At 41.5% G+C, this 12851-nt stretch overlaps 1 long non-coding RNA gene across 1 annotated transcript in view; it reads right to left on the reverse strand.

The window, feature by feature from the left end:
* Nucleotides 1–8897: 8897 nt before the first annotated feature.
* LOC147379420 (uncharacterized) overlaps nt 8898–12851 on the reverse strand; it is a 57250-nt gene continuing 53296 nt past the window's right edge. Inside the window, exons 5-6 of the long non-coding RNA XR_015160959.1 lie at nt 10037–10090; nt 8898–9762 (exon numbers count right to left, since the gene is read on the reverse strand). This is a non-coding gene — a long non-coding RNA (uncharacterized LOC147379420). The remainder of the gene's footprint in view (nt 9763–10036; nt 10091–12851) is intronic.

Consider the following 12851-nt stretch of genomic DNA (forward strand, 5'->3'; position numbering starts at 1 on the left):
TCTCCAACACCACAGTTCAAAAACATCAATTCTTCAGCGTTCAGCTTTCTTTATAGTCCAACTCTCACATCCATACATGACCACTGGAAAACCCATAGCCTTGACTAAACGGATCTTTGCTGGCAAAGTAATGTCTCTGCTTTTTAATATGCTATGTAGGTTGGCCATAACTTTCCTTCCAAGGAGCAAACATCTTTTAATTTCATGGCTACAATCACCATCCCCAGTGATTTTGGAGCCCAAAAAATAAAATCAGCCACTGTTTCCACTGTTTCCCCATTTATTTGCCATGAAGTGATGGGACCGGATGCCATGACCTTCGTTTTCTGAATGTTAAGCTTTAAGCCAACTTTTTCACTCTCTTCTTTCACTTTCATCAAGAGGCTCTTTAGTTCTTCTTTGCTTTCTGCTATAAGGGTGGTGTCATCTGCATATCTGAGGTTATTGATATTTCTCCCGGCAATCTTGATTCCAGCTTGTGCTTCCTCCAGCCCAGCGTTTCTCATGATGTACTCTGCATATAAGTTAAGTAAGCAGGGTGACAATATATAGCCTTGACGTACTCCATTCCCAATTCGGAACCAGTCTCTTGTTCCATGTCCAGTTCGAACTGTTGCTTCCTGACCTGCATACAAGTTTCTTAAGAGGCAGTCAGGTGGTCTGGAATTCCCATCTCTTTCAGAATTTTCCAAAAAAAAAAGAAAAAAAAATAATTTTCCACAGTTTATTGTGATCCACACAGTCAAAGGCTTTGGCATAGTCAATAAAGGAGAAATAGATGTTTTTTCTGGAACTTTCTTGCTTTTTTGATGATCCAGTGGAGAAGCTCCATACAGCCAGCAAAAACAAGACTGGGAGCTGACTGGCTCAGATCATGAACTCCTTATTGCCAAATTCAGACTTAAATTGAAGAAAGTAGGGAAAACCACTAGACCATTCAGGTATGACCTAAATAAAATCCCTTATGATTATACAGTGGAAGTGAAAAATAGATTCAAGGGATTAGATCTGATAGAGTGCCTGAAGAACTGTGGACAGAGGTTCATGACATTGTACAGGAGGAAGGGATCAAGACCATCCCCAAGAAAAAGAAATGCAAAAAAGCAAAATGGCTGTTGAGGAGGCCTTACAAATAGCTGTGAAAAGAAAAGAAATGAAAAGCAGAAAAGAAAAGATATACCCATTTGAATACAAAGTTCCAAAGAATAGCAAGGAGATAAAGAAAGCCTTCCTCAATAATCAGTGCAAAGAAATAGAGGAGAACAATAGAATGGGAAAGACTATAGATCTCTTCAAGAAAATTTGAGATACCAAGGGAATATTTTATGCATGACGGGCTCATAAAGGACAAAAATGGTATGGACCTAATAGAAGCAAAAGATATTAAGAAAAGGTGGCAAGAATACACAGAACTATACAAGAAAGATCTTCACTACCCAGACAATCATGATGGTATGATTAATCACCTAGAGCCAGACATCCTGGAATGCAAAGTCAAGTGGGCCTTAGGAAGCATCACTATGAACAAAGCAAAAGGAGGTGATGAAATTCCAGTTGAGCTATTTCAAAGCCTAAAAGATGATGCTGTGAAAGTGCTGCACTCAATATGCCAGCAAATTTGGAAAACTCAGCAGTGGCCACAGGGCTGGAAAAGGTCAGTGTTCATTCCAATCCCAAAGAAAGGCAATGCCAAAGAATGCTCAAACTACTGCACAATTGCACTCATCTCACACGCTAGTAAAGTAATGCTCAAAATTCTCCAAGCCAGGCTTCAACAGTTCATGAACTGTGAACTTCCAAATGTTCAAGCTGGTTTTAGAAAAGGCACAGGAACCAGAGACCAAATTTCCAACATCCATTGGCTCATTGAAAAAGCAAGAGAGTTCCAGAAAAACATCTACTTTTGCTTTATTGGCTACTCCATAGCCTTTGACTGTGTGGATCACAACAAACTGTGGAAAATTCTGAAAGAGATGGGAATACCAGACCACCTGATCTGCCTCCTGAGAAATGTGTATGCAGGTCAAGAAGCTACAGTTAGAACTGGACATGGAACAACAGACTGGTTCCAAATAGGGAAAGGAGTACATCAAGGTTGTATATTGTCACCCTGCTTACTTAACTTATATGCAGAGTACATCATGAGAAATGCTGGGCTGGAGGAAGCACAAACTGGAACCAAGATTGCCGGAAGAAATATCAATAACCTCAGATATGCAGATGACACCACCGTTATGGCAGAGAGCGAAGAAGAGCTAGATCCTCTTGATGAAAGTGAAAGAGGAGAGTGAAAAAGTTGGCTTAAATCTCAACATTCAGAAAACGAAGATCATGGCATCTGGTCCCCATCACTTCATGACAAATAGATGGGGAAACAATGGAAACAGTGGCTGACTTTATTTTTCTGGGCTCCAAAATCACTGGGGATGGTGACTGCAGCCATGAAATTAAAAGATGCTTGCTCCTTGGAAGGAAAGTTATGACCAACCTAGACAGAGTATTAAAAAGCAGAAACATTACTTTGCCAACAAAGGTCTGTCTAGTCAAAGCTATGGTTTTTCCAGTAGTCATGTATGGATGTGAGAGTTGGCCTATAAGGAAAGCTGAATGCCAAAGAATAGATGCTTTTAAACTGTGGTGTTGGAGAAGACTCTTGAGAGTCCCTTGGACTGCAAGGAGATCCAACCAGTCAATCCTAAAGGAAATCAGTCCTGAATAGTCATTGGAAGGACTGATGCTGAAGATGAAACTCCAATACTTTAGCCACCTGATACGAAGAACTGACTCACTGGAAAAGTCCCTGATGCTGGGAAAGATTGAAGGCTGGAGGAGAAGGGGACGACAGAGGATGAAATGGTTGGATGGCATCACCAACTCAATGAACATGAGTTTGAGTAAGTTCCAGGAGTTGGTGATGGACAGGGAGGCCTGGCGTGCTGCAGTCCATGGGGTTGCAGAGTCAGACATGACTGAACGATTGAACTGAACTGAACTGAACTAAGCAGAAGCAAGAGGAAGGAGAAATGGGTGAAAATGTATTTGAGGGGCTTCTCTAGTGATTTAATGGTTAAGAATCTGCCTGCTAATGCAGGGGAAACAGGTTCATTCCCTGCTCCTGGAAGATCTCACATGCCACAGAGCAACAAAGCCTGTGCCCCATACAACTACTGATCCTTTGCTCTAGAGTTCAGGAGCCATAACTACTGAACCCTCGTGCCATAGAGCCTGTGCTCCTCAACAAAAGAAGTCACTACAATGAGAAGCCTTCGCACCACAAAGAAGAGTAGCCCCCACTCACCACAACTCGAAAAAGCCCACACGCAGCAATGAAGACTCACCACAGCCAGAAAATAAATAAATCTCTTTTTTAAAGTATTCGAGGTAGAGAAAAGAATATATGCATAGGCCTTCACGAGAGGAAGCCCTTGGCTTTCGAGAAATCAATGTTGTGAAGAATATGTGTAGAGGATGGTCATGGAATGTGAAGAAAGGCTGGAGAGATTACAGAGAGCTGTAGACCAAGGTCAAAGTTGGATTTATGAAGACAATCGAGGCCTTGATTAGATTTTATGTAAGCAAGAGTATGTCTGGCTAACCCTTCGTCATTCCTCTGGCTATGATTCAAGTGACCTGGCCCTTCAGCTCATATGTCACTTCCTCTGAAAGGCTTTCCTCCCCCAGCTTCCACAGGGAGGAGGGTCAAAGCTCTGGCTTGAGTAAAGGTTGGACATTTTAACTAAGACTGAGAAGTCCTGGGATCTGACTGGGCTGAATTCTAAAGAGGGATTCAGAGATCTCAGTCAAACAGAGCTCTTGGAAAATGAGACTCCTAACTCATGTTCAAAGGGTAGAAGCTCTTCACTGAAGCCAGTTCCATAAAGGTCAGGGACTCCCTCTCGAAAGTGAACACCAGAGGGAACCAGAGCAGGGCCTTTGAGGAAGAGGTTTGAGGCGTTTGTGGGCGTTTCTCATAAAAGGGTAAACAGGAACATTCATTTTCTCTTGGCTTCAAGCAGGTATGAACAGCAAGACCAAAATACTGAGCCTTTTCACCAGAAACAGCATTACTCTCACAACAAACCACCCTGACAGAGTCTCGTTACTCAATATTGAGGGTTTAAAAAACCCACAGGGCTTAGCAGTAATGGGGAGAGAAGTGAGAGAGGCAGAGACCTGTGAGCTCATGGGGTGGGGGTGGGGCCCCCTGTAAGAGCAGGACCTTCACTTATCTGAGAAACCAAAATAAAGAAGAGGTGCCAACATGGAGTGGGTTGGTTGGAAGAAAGACAGTTACCTCGGAAAGAGGAAAATGAAAAATCCCACAAATGTGAGTGGAGTCAGGGTGAGTGGAATTTCCTCTTGCTATGCAAGAAGGAGGGTTTCATGAGGCAGGTCTCCAAGACAGAAAGAGATAATTCTTTTTTTTTTTTTTTTTCAATTTTGTTTCTGACTGCACCGTGTCTTCACTGCTGCGCACGGGTTTTCTCTAGTTGCGGCGAGTGGGGGACCACTCTTCGTTGCAGTGCAGGAGGCTCTCATCCTTGTGGCCTGTCCTGCTGTGGAGCACAGGCTCCAGGCACTAAGGCTTTAAGAGCTCCAGCACTTGGGCTCAGTAGTTGCAGCTTGCAGGCTCGAGAACTCAAACTCAACAGCTGTGGCGCAATGACCCAGCCACTCCGCAGCACATGGAATCTTCCCAGACCAGGGACCGAACCCTAGCCTCCTGCACTGGCAGTAGATAAATTGGGACTCCTATCTACTGCACCACCAAGGAAATCTTTTAGGGGATGAGGTGGGGCTGTGCTGAGTCTTTGCTGTGGCTCATGGACTTTCTAGTTGCCCCATAGCATGTGGGAATCTTAGTTCTTGACCAGGGATGGAACCCATGTCTCCTGCATTGCAAGGTGGATTCTCAATCACTGAACCCACAGGGTCGTCCCATAAAGTAATGATTCAGGAGCATAGTGTTCTGGGTCTGCCTGGGCTCCATCCTCAGAAGACCCTCAGAAAGAAATGTTAGTGTTCAAAAGTTCCCATCAGTCTTTTCCCTTGAAAGGCCATTGTGAAAAGACTGATGAAAATTTGACATGTAAATATAACCATGTGTTGATTGAACATCCTTTTTCAAGCAAGAAACTAGCAGTTATTTTTAGAGACGTATGTGAAATAAATATTGCCCCCTGGAAGCACATTTTCTCACCTCTAACACCACATCTCAAGTGGGGTTTGGAGTCCACCCAGGCCCTGGACTTTGACAGGAGAGTGCCTCTTGATGCAGATGGACTTGCATGGACCAGTTCTGGGGAAGTCCGGATTCTAAATAAGTTTGGAAACCAAGAGACTCTTTGGTGATCAATGAAAATGATAAATGGGCTGGAAAAGTGATCATTGTGTGGGAAGGCTACAGAAATTGAGGTCGTTTTTTTGTCTGAATAAATAGACTAAAGAAGAAAAGCCTGGGGAAGCTGGTGGGGCTTTGCGGAGCAGGGCACTTGATAACAGTCATCAGATATATTAAAAGTTATGTGGAAGATGTGAGTAAGGTCTTTTCAGATCCACAGGGGAAAAATGAGAAAATAACGTACCTAGCCACTCAGTCCTGTAACCCTTCCCCAACTGTTATCCTCTGCTCCCAAAGCTATGCAGAGAATCTGGGAGAGTGTGTTTCAAGGCCACACATACTTTTCACTGATCCTATGACTTTATCTTTTTAGCTATCATTTTTCAAAGGAGCTGCCAAACAACTATTGATCCGTGTTGAACAGAATATGAGATCATTAGTAAAGCACAAGATTTCATATGAGCAGCCACATTCTCTCAGCTATCACTTCTGTCCTTAAAAGTCCCCTCCTTCCCCTTGGCCAAGGTCATAGGTGCCTTATAAAAATGATGATAAACAGGCCTCAACAATTTCAAGAACTGTTGGCTTTTCTCACATTTGGATTCAAGCCCTCCCACTTGAGTCTGGTTTCCTAAGATATCATTCTGTTGCCTCAAACCTGGAGTCTCCACAGGGCCTCTGGATGGATGACTCAGTTGTCCTGAAATTTTGGTTTTGTTTTTTGTTTCAGCCCAAGTTCATTTACCATCTCATCTTCGGTTTCATAGTTGACAGTCTATGGGCAAATCCCACCCAATGTTATTTGTCAGCTTCACAGTTCATCTCCCTGAAGAAGTTTGTATTCTCAAGAGGGAGGAAGCCTCCAAATCCTGTTGGCTGGAGGCTCACATAAGCTCAGGAAGACGCAGCCAACATCTCATAAATGGCATTTTTAGCAACAAGCCCTGTTAGTGGATTACACTAACATCAGGATTACATAGTCAAATGTAAGCAGGGGGACTGCTGGGGCTAAGTTGGTCACCCTGTCTCAGTACCTAGAAAGTACTTGTTGTTGGTATTTAGTTGCTCAGTCATGTTCTACTCTTAGGGACCACACGGGCTATGGCCTGCCAGGCTCCTCTGTCCATGGGATTCTTCAGGCATGAATTGTCATTTCTTTCTCCAGGGGAATCTTCCCAACCCAGTCTTCTGCACTGGAAGGCGAATTCTTTTACCACTGAGCCACCAGGGAAGCCCAGAAAGTACCTGACGCACAAGAAATATACAATAAGTATTGTTGATTGAATATGTGAATTAAATACTATCTACAGGTCTTCTCAAAACTGTTAAAGTGCTGATGTGCATTACAAATCTCCAAGAGGGTGACAATTGGCTCAGAACTGCCACAAGGGATCCCTCTCTTACTTGTCACTAAACACCAATCAACATCTCGGGGGACACTATTACACAGAGGAGCTCGGTCTGGGAAATGATAACCTATTTTCTTTTTCCCCTCCAATGTGACTTATCTACTGTTTTTACCAGTCATATCTTTGAAGCCAAAGCTACTTAAAAAATAAATGACTATTTTTCATAATGCATGTTTTCCTCCAAACCACAAAAAAGAGTTTCCTAGCTGTGGAATCAGTTTTTTATGAAGTCTCCCAAAGGAGCACCACAGGAAAGTATGATGGCCCTTGAGAGGACACATATGCATTAAAGATCTTGAGTGATTGGCTGAATGCCAAGAAATAGTCTCTTTGGTGATTTGCTCTTGCTAGTTTCTGGCCGAAATTACCTGATTCAACTAAAATTGAGTACCTAAAGTTTTAACGTTAGTATGATTTTCATGCAATACCTTTAAATTGAAGGTTATTTTTCCTACAAGTTGGAGTGCCAGATAGCATTCAACATAGCTGTGCCTCAATTTTTCCTGCTTCATGAGACATTTCTTTCCTCCTGCCTTGTGCGGATGCTAAGACAATGCCCGAGTCACTCATAAACTCAACAACAACAAAAATCTAATTAAAAAATAGGCAGCAGATATGAATAGATATTTTTTCTTCCCAGAAGACATACAGATGGCCAACAGGCACATTAAAAGATGTTCAATGTCACTAATTATCAGGGAAACACCAACCAATACCACAGTAAGATATCACTTCACACCTGTTAGGATGGCTATTACTGAAAAAGCAAGAAATAACATATGTTATAGAGGGTGTGGAGAAAAGAGAACCCTCATCTGTGGTTGGCAGGACTGAAAATTGGTGCAGCCACTATAGAAAACAGTATAGCGATTTCTCAAAAAATTAAAAATAGAACTATCATATGGCCTAGCTATTCCACTTCTGGGTATTTATCCAAAGAACACAAAAACATACATTTGAAAAAGATATATACATCCCTATGTTCATTGCAGCATTATTTTCAATAGCCGAGCTATGGAAACAACCTGTGTCCATCAGTGGATGAAGGAATAAAGAAGATGTGGTACATACACAGTAGAATACTACTCAGCAGAAACTAGGTATGAAATCCTGCCTTTAACAACAACATGGATGGACCCTGAAGTTACTAAGTGAAATAAGTCAGACAGAAAAAGACAAATACCATATGATGTCAATCATATGTGAAACCTAAAATAAAACAAATGAACAAACAAGACAAAAACAAACTCAGAGATCAGATTAATGGTTACTGGAAGGGAAGGGGATTGGGAGTGGGTGAAATGGCTGAAGGAGGTCAGCTGTTTGGTGATGGATAGTAAAAAGACTTGTGGTCTATTGTGTTGATCACTTTTTAGTGTATACAGATGTCAAAGCATAATTCTGTCTGCCTGAAAATTTATATATATATATATAAATGCCTAGCCAATAAATGTAAAGAAGCTACAACTTTTCATGCATCTATGCTTTATATGTATTTGCAGTTAATTATAACAACAGTTTATCTACCATGAAATTACTGATCAGGAGCAGATGGAAAATATGAAGTTGGAAAGGTGTTAGAGTAGCCAAAAGAAACATCTATTTCATGGCTTTGCCCTGAAGTTTACATACCTTCCTCACTGTAGTGATTCTCATATTTTCACTCAGAGCCAATTTTGTTTTTGTAATCACTTGGAAAACTTCTAAATTTTTAAAAATTAAAAAAATTAAACATTTTAATACCATTTTTACAGGTTACTTTCCATTTACAATTATTATAAAATATTGGCAATATTCCACATATTGTATAATCCATTCTTGAGACTACCCAACAGTTGGTACCTCCCGCTCCTCCACCCCTTATTGTCCTTCCCCACTGGTAACCACTAGTTTGTTCTCTCTATCTGTGAGTCTGCTTCGTTTTTTTTTGTTGTTGTTGTTATATTCACTACTTTGCTGTATTGTTTAGATTCCACATATAAGTGATACCATACAGCATTTGTCTTTGACTTATTCCACTCCAGGTTCATCCATGTTGCTACAAATAGTAAAATGGCATTCTTTCTTATGAGAACCAACTTATTTTTATCTCACACATAATTTTAACAAGTTTAAGAACTTGTTTAAAAATTTAGGAACAAATATAAAATTCTAAAATTTTTTTTTAATGTCTGATATTCTTTAGCATAATGGACAAATGGCCTTACCACAGTGATCTGTTTAACCCTTCATCCCTTTTTTTCTGATAGCCTGGGTTCTATCTCTTTATACCTGTAAGTCTGGCTTATATCTCATATCTGGAAGCAAACCTTCTTGGAAGGCACAGGCAGGGTAAGGAGCTCTAGACCAGTCCCTATGTGGTTCAGCCTCACACTGCTCTGATGGGTGTACCCCCATGTCCATCAGTGAGTTTTGCCGTGATCTGGAGATATAGCCCTGCCTTATACCAATCCGGTTCCTGATGAAGTCAGTTTGGGGTCAGTCTACTTTAGGACACTAATTTGAAGGCTGATACTGTTTTCCTTTAAGAATGGTGACTCCATTTTTCAGAAACAAAAATTAGGACATAAAATCTGATAATAAATCATTATATGATTTGTGTCTCACATTTAGTGTCACACAACACATCTCTATTGAGGCAAAATTCAAAGAAATTTAGCGTTTTATATTAATATAAAATCAGCTATACAATTACTAAACATTAGCAATTGGGATTTTTCCTTTGAAATCTGGATTACCTGACCATGTTTGTTTCAGATACCTGTAGGTAGACATTTGCTTCTTGAATTAACTTTCTTTTTGCACTGGGGATATTTCTGCATATAAAAACAGGCTCAAGCATTTAGTTTCAGCGGCACTAGGGGAAAATGAAGCCTGTTTTCTTTATGAAAAAAAAAAAGGAGCCCCATTTCTATGTGTATTGGCATATGCATCTCCCTGTGGCTTCCTGGCCAAGTCGCACAGGCTTGTTCAATGCAGAGGCCTTTTACAGTGTGGAGATCTGGGCTGCATCTGTAAAAAGCACAGAACAAGGGCTTCTGTCAGTTTCAGATGAGATGATATGAACACTAGTGCTCTGATGGGGGCTATATGATTACATTATTACATAATACAAGGCATATTATTAGCGGGGGGAGAAGGTTCTAACTAAGCACACGGTAAACATGGTCATGAGATCAGGGGAAAGACTCTTAGAAAGCCCCTGAAGGCCTTGCCTACCTAGCTGGTCCTTAGAGCTGCAGAGAGGTCCCCACCCTGACCTGGCAGCATGAGAGAGAGACTCTACCTGTCCTTTTCTGCTTTTTGTGCTCCTGGAACTCTGCTCCCTCCTGATCACATTCTGAGGAGAGAAAGGAAAGTAAAATAGAAGGCAATAGAAAACAACAATGTGCGCGCATTCTTATGAGCCTGGCCGTTAATGCCAGTCCTTTCCTAGGAAAACTAGCAGTGCTCCATCCCTGTGCATCTGGCTAACCTCTCGACTCTGAAACAATCCACCTTGGGAAGGATGGGGCAGAATAATGTGATTCTATATTGCTCCATATATTGCTCCTAAAAATGTATTTGTACATAAGGTTAAGGTTAAGTCACTTCAGTCGTGCTCGACTCTGTGCGACCCCATAGACGGCAGCCCATCAGGCTCCCCCGTCCCTGGGATTCTCCAGGCAAGAACACTGGAGTGGGTTGCATTTCCTTCTCCAATTTGTACATAAGATATATACATATTATATATACATGCGTCGTGTGCATGCTCAGTTGTCAGTCATGTCTGACTCTCTGCAACCCCATGGACTGCAGCCCTCCAGGTTCCTCTGTCCATGGAGTTTTCCAGGCAAGAATACTGGAGTGGGTTGCCATTTCCTATTCCAGAGAATCTTTCTGACCTAGGAATCAAACGAGTCTCCTGCATTGGCAGGCGGATTCTTTACCACGGCACCACCTGGGAAGCCTCATTACATATACATACATATTTATACATATCCATACATATACAAAACATAGCCATACATATACATATAAAATATATACATAATATGTGTATAAAATATAGATACAAACCTATAAAACCTGGAGTTTGTATTGGTATCCAGCCAATCATTTCACTAGAATTATGGACACCTGTCCTTTCATAGCTCCTTTGATGTCTTTCTATTGATGGGCCAACCAAAATATCTAACTAACTAGTTCTCTACCAGGATGGTGTACGTGGGAACCATTTGCAACAACTTCTGCAGCAGTACACATCTTAGGTCAGGACTGGCTTTCTTAGTGTTTCCTTGTATATGAAACTTACTACAAATGATGCACTCTCTCTCTCTGGATTGTATGTGTATTACCCTATGCCAGTGCATTGTGCTATGCCTGGGTACGTGTTCTTTAATCACGCCTTCATTCATTGAACAAGTATGCATTGATCTCCTTCAAAGAGTCAGATCTGCCTAAAATGCTTTTTATTGTCCTCTTAGCAAAAACCCTTTGCTTTCTCCTCTCCTCCAAAGGCAGCCCACACACCACTTCCTTGTTGTTCAGTTGCTAAGTTGTGTCTGGCTCTTTGTGACCCCTTGGACTGACTTTCCTGTCCTTAACTGTCTCCCAGAGTTTACTTAAGTTCATGTCCATTGAGTCTGTGATGGGGCTGTCTTATTTGTGATCACAGTATATTTCACCTACTCACTGCATGCCTCCCTCACCAGGTTATGAGTAGACCTTCAAGGAAGGTCAGTCTTGGTCATTTATTTACTGCTGATTTGAAAACCGGCACATAGTAGATGGTCAATAAATGTTTGTTCATTTAAATTCTATATGACAGATCCTGGGTCAGACCTGGGGACAGAAGTGCCTCAATATGCTCACAGCCATCCCCTCCCAGTTAACCTTACATAAGCCTGGGAAGTATCCATGCCCTTTCTTCTTTTTCTTGTTCTTGCTAGTCCTGCATTAAATATGAAGCAAAAATTAGCATGTCCTTCATTGCCCAAAGGAAAGGGCACCTCTAGCTCAGGCCCTTAACTCTTCACTGCCCCTCTAGACCCGAGTTGAATTTTTTGTAATTGTCATTATCCACTTAAGCTCAATTTCAATCAAAATCATTAAAAACAATTTTCTTTGACCCACCAAGTGACTAAATTTTAAGTTTGATTTGAAGGTGTCATCAGATAGCTCATTTGTTTCCATCTCACAGTGCAAGAACTTCATTCCATCTAGCATAAACAGAAGGGCTGGGTCTGACTAGCATTTAACTCCTCAACTGATTTATGTAACAGATCCTTTATTTGAAGTGATGGATAAAATAAATAAATGTATTTTTAAAAAAATTTAAAAAAAATGAAGTAATGGACCACCCAAGGAGGCATCATTGTTGGTCTGTGTTTAGACCATAGATTGACGTTAATCTAGCCCTGGTCCTTCCATTACTTGTTAGCAATCTGGTGAAAGGCTGAACATGAAACAGCTGGATAAAAGCACCTTGGGTAGCAAGTACAATCTGGCTCCTGTCTAACTGTTCAATTTTTGTCTTACATGTGCACACCCCTGTGCTCCATTCTACCCCCACTGGGACACTCAGTTTCTCCCCAAAGCACTCTCTTCCACTGTATGGCCTTCCCCCCATCCTATTCACTCATCTGGAGTTTATCCCTAGGAGGACTCAGCTTCAGTCCAGCCTCCTCCATGGCGCCTGTCTGGAAAACGTCCAGAGTGCATTACACATTGTAACAAAAAGTAATAGGCATGGAGCATCATTCTTCAGTGGCCCATGAGTTCTTGTCAGTTTTTAAAGTTAATCTGCAAATGTATTTTAACTCTCAATTAGTTAGCAAGCTCTTGCTGGTCTGTGTGTTTTGGTACGGGATAGTGTGAACAGTAGGTGCAAAATAAATGTTTTATAGTAAATGCTCTCCAGGTTTCAGTTGTCCATGGAATCCCCCTCAGTCCCCATTCTCCCCTTTCCCAAATCACAGATCATGGTTGTCACTCTTTAATCCAAACTCAGTCACATTTAGGAGTCTTGTCTGTGTCTCTCCCTTAAGGGGGAGTCTTCTGCATAGAGGACATCCCCACAAAAATAGTTATGGGAAGTCTGGGGACTTCCCAGGTGGCAC

Source organism: Bos grunniens, chromosome 1 (genome assembly GCF_055505025.1).
Source record: "Bos grunniens cultivar Pamir isolate PY7600 chromosome 1, Bosgru_T2T1.0, whole genome shotgun sequence".
NCBI classification, from domain to species: domain Eukaryota; kingdom Metazoa; phylum Chordata; class Mammalia; order Artiodactyla; family Bovidae; genus Bos; species Bos grunniens.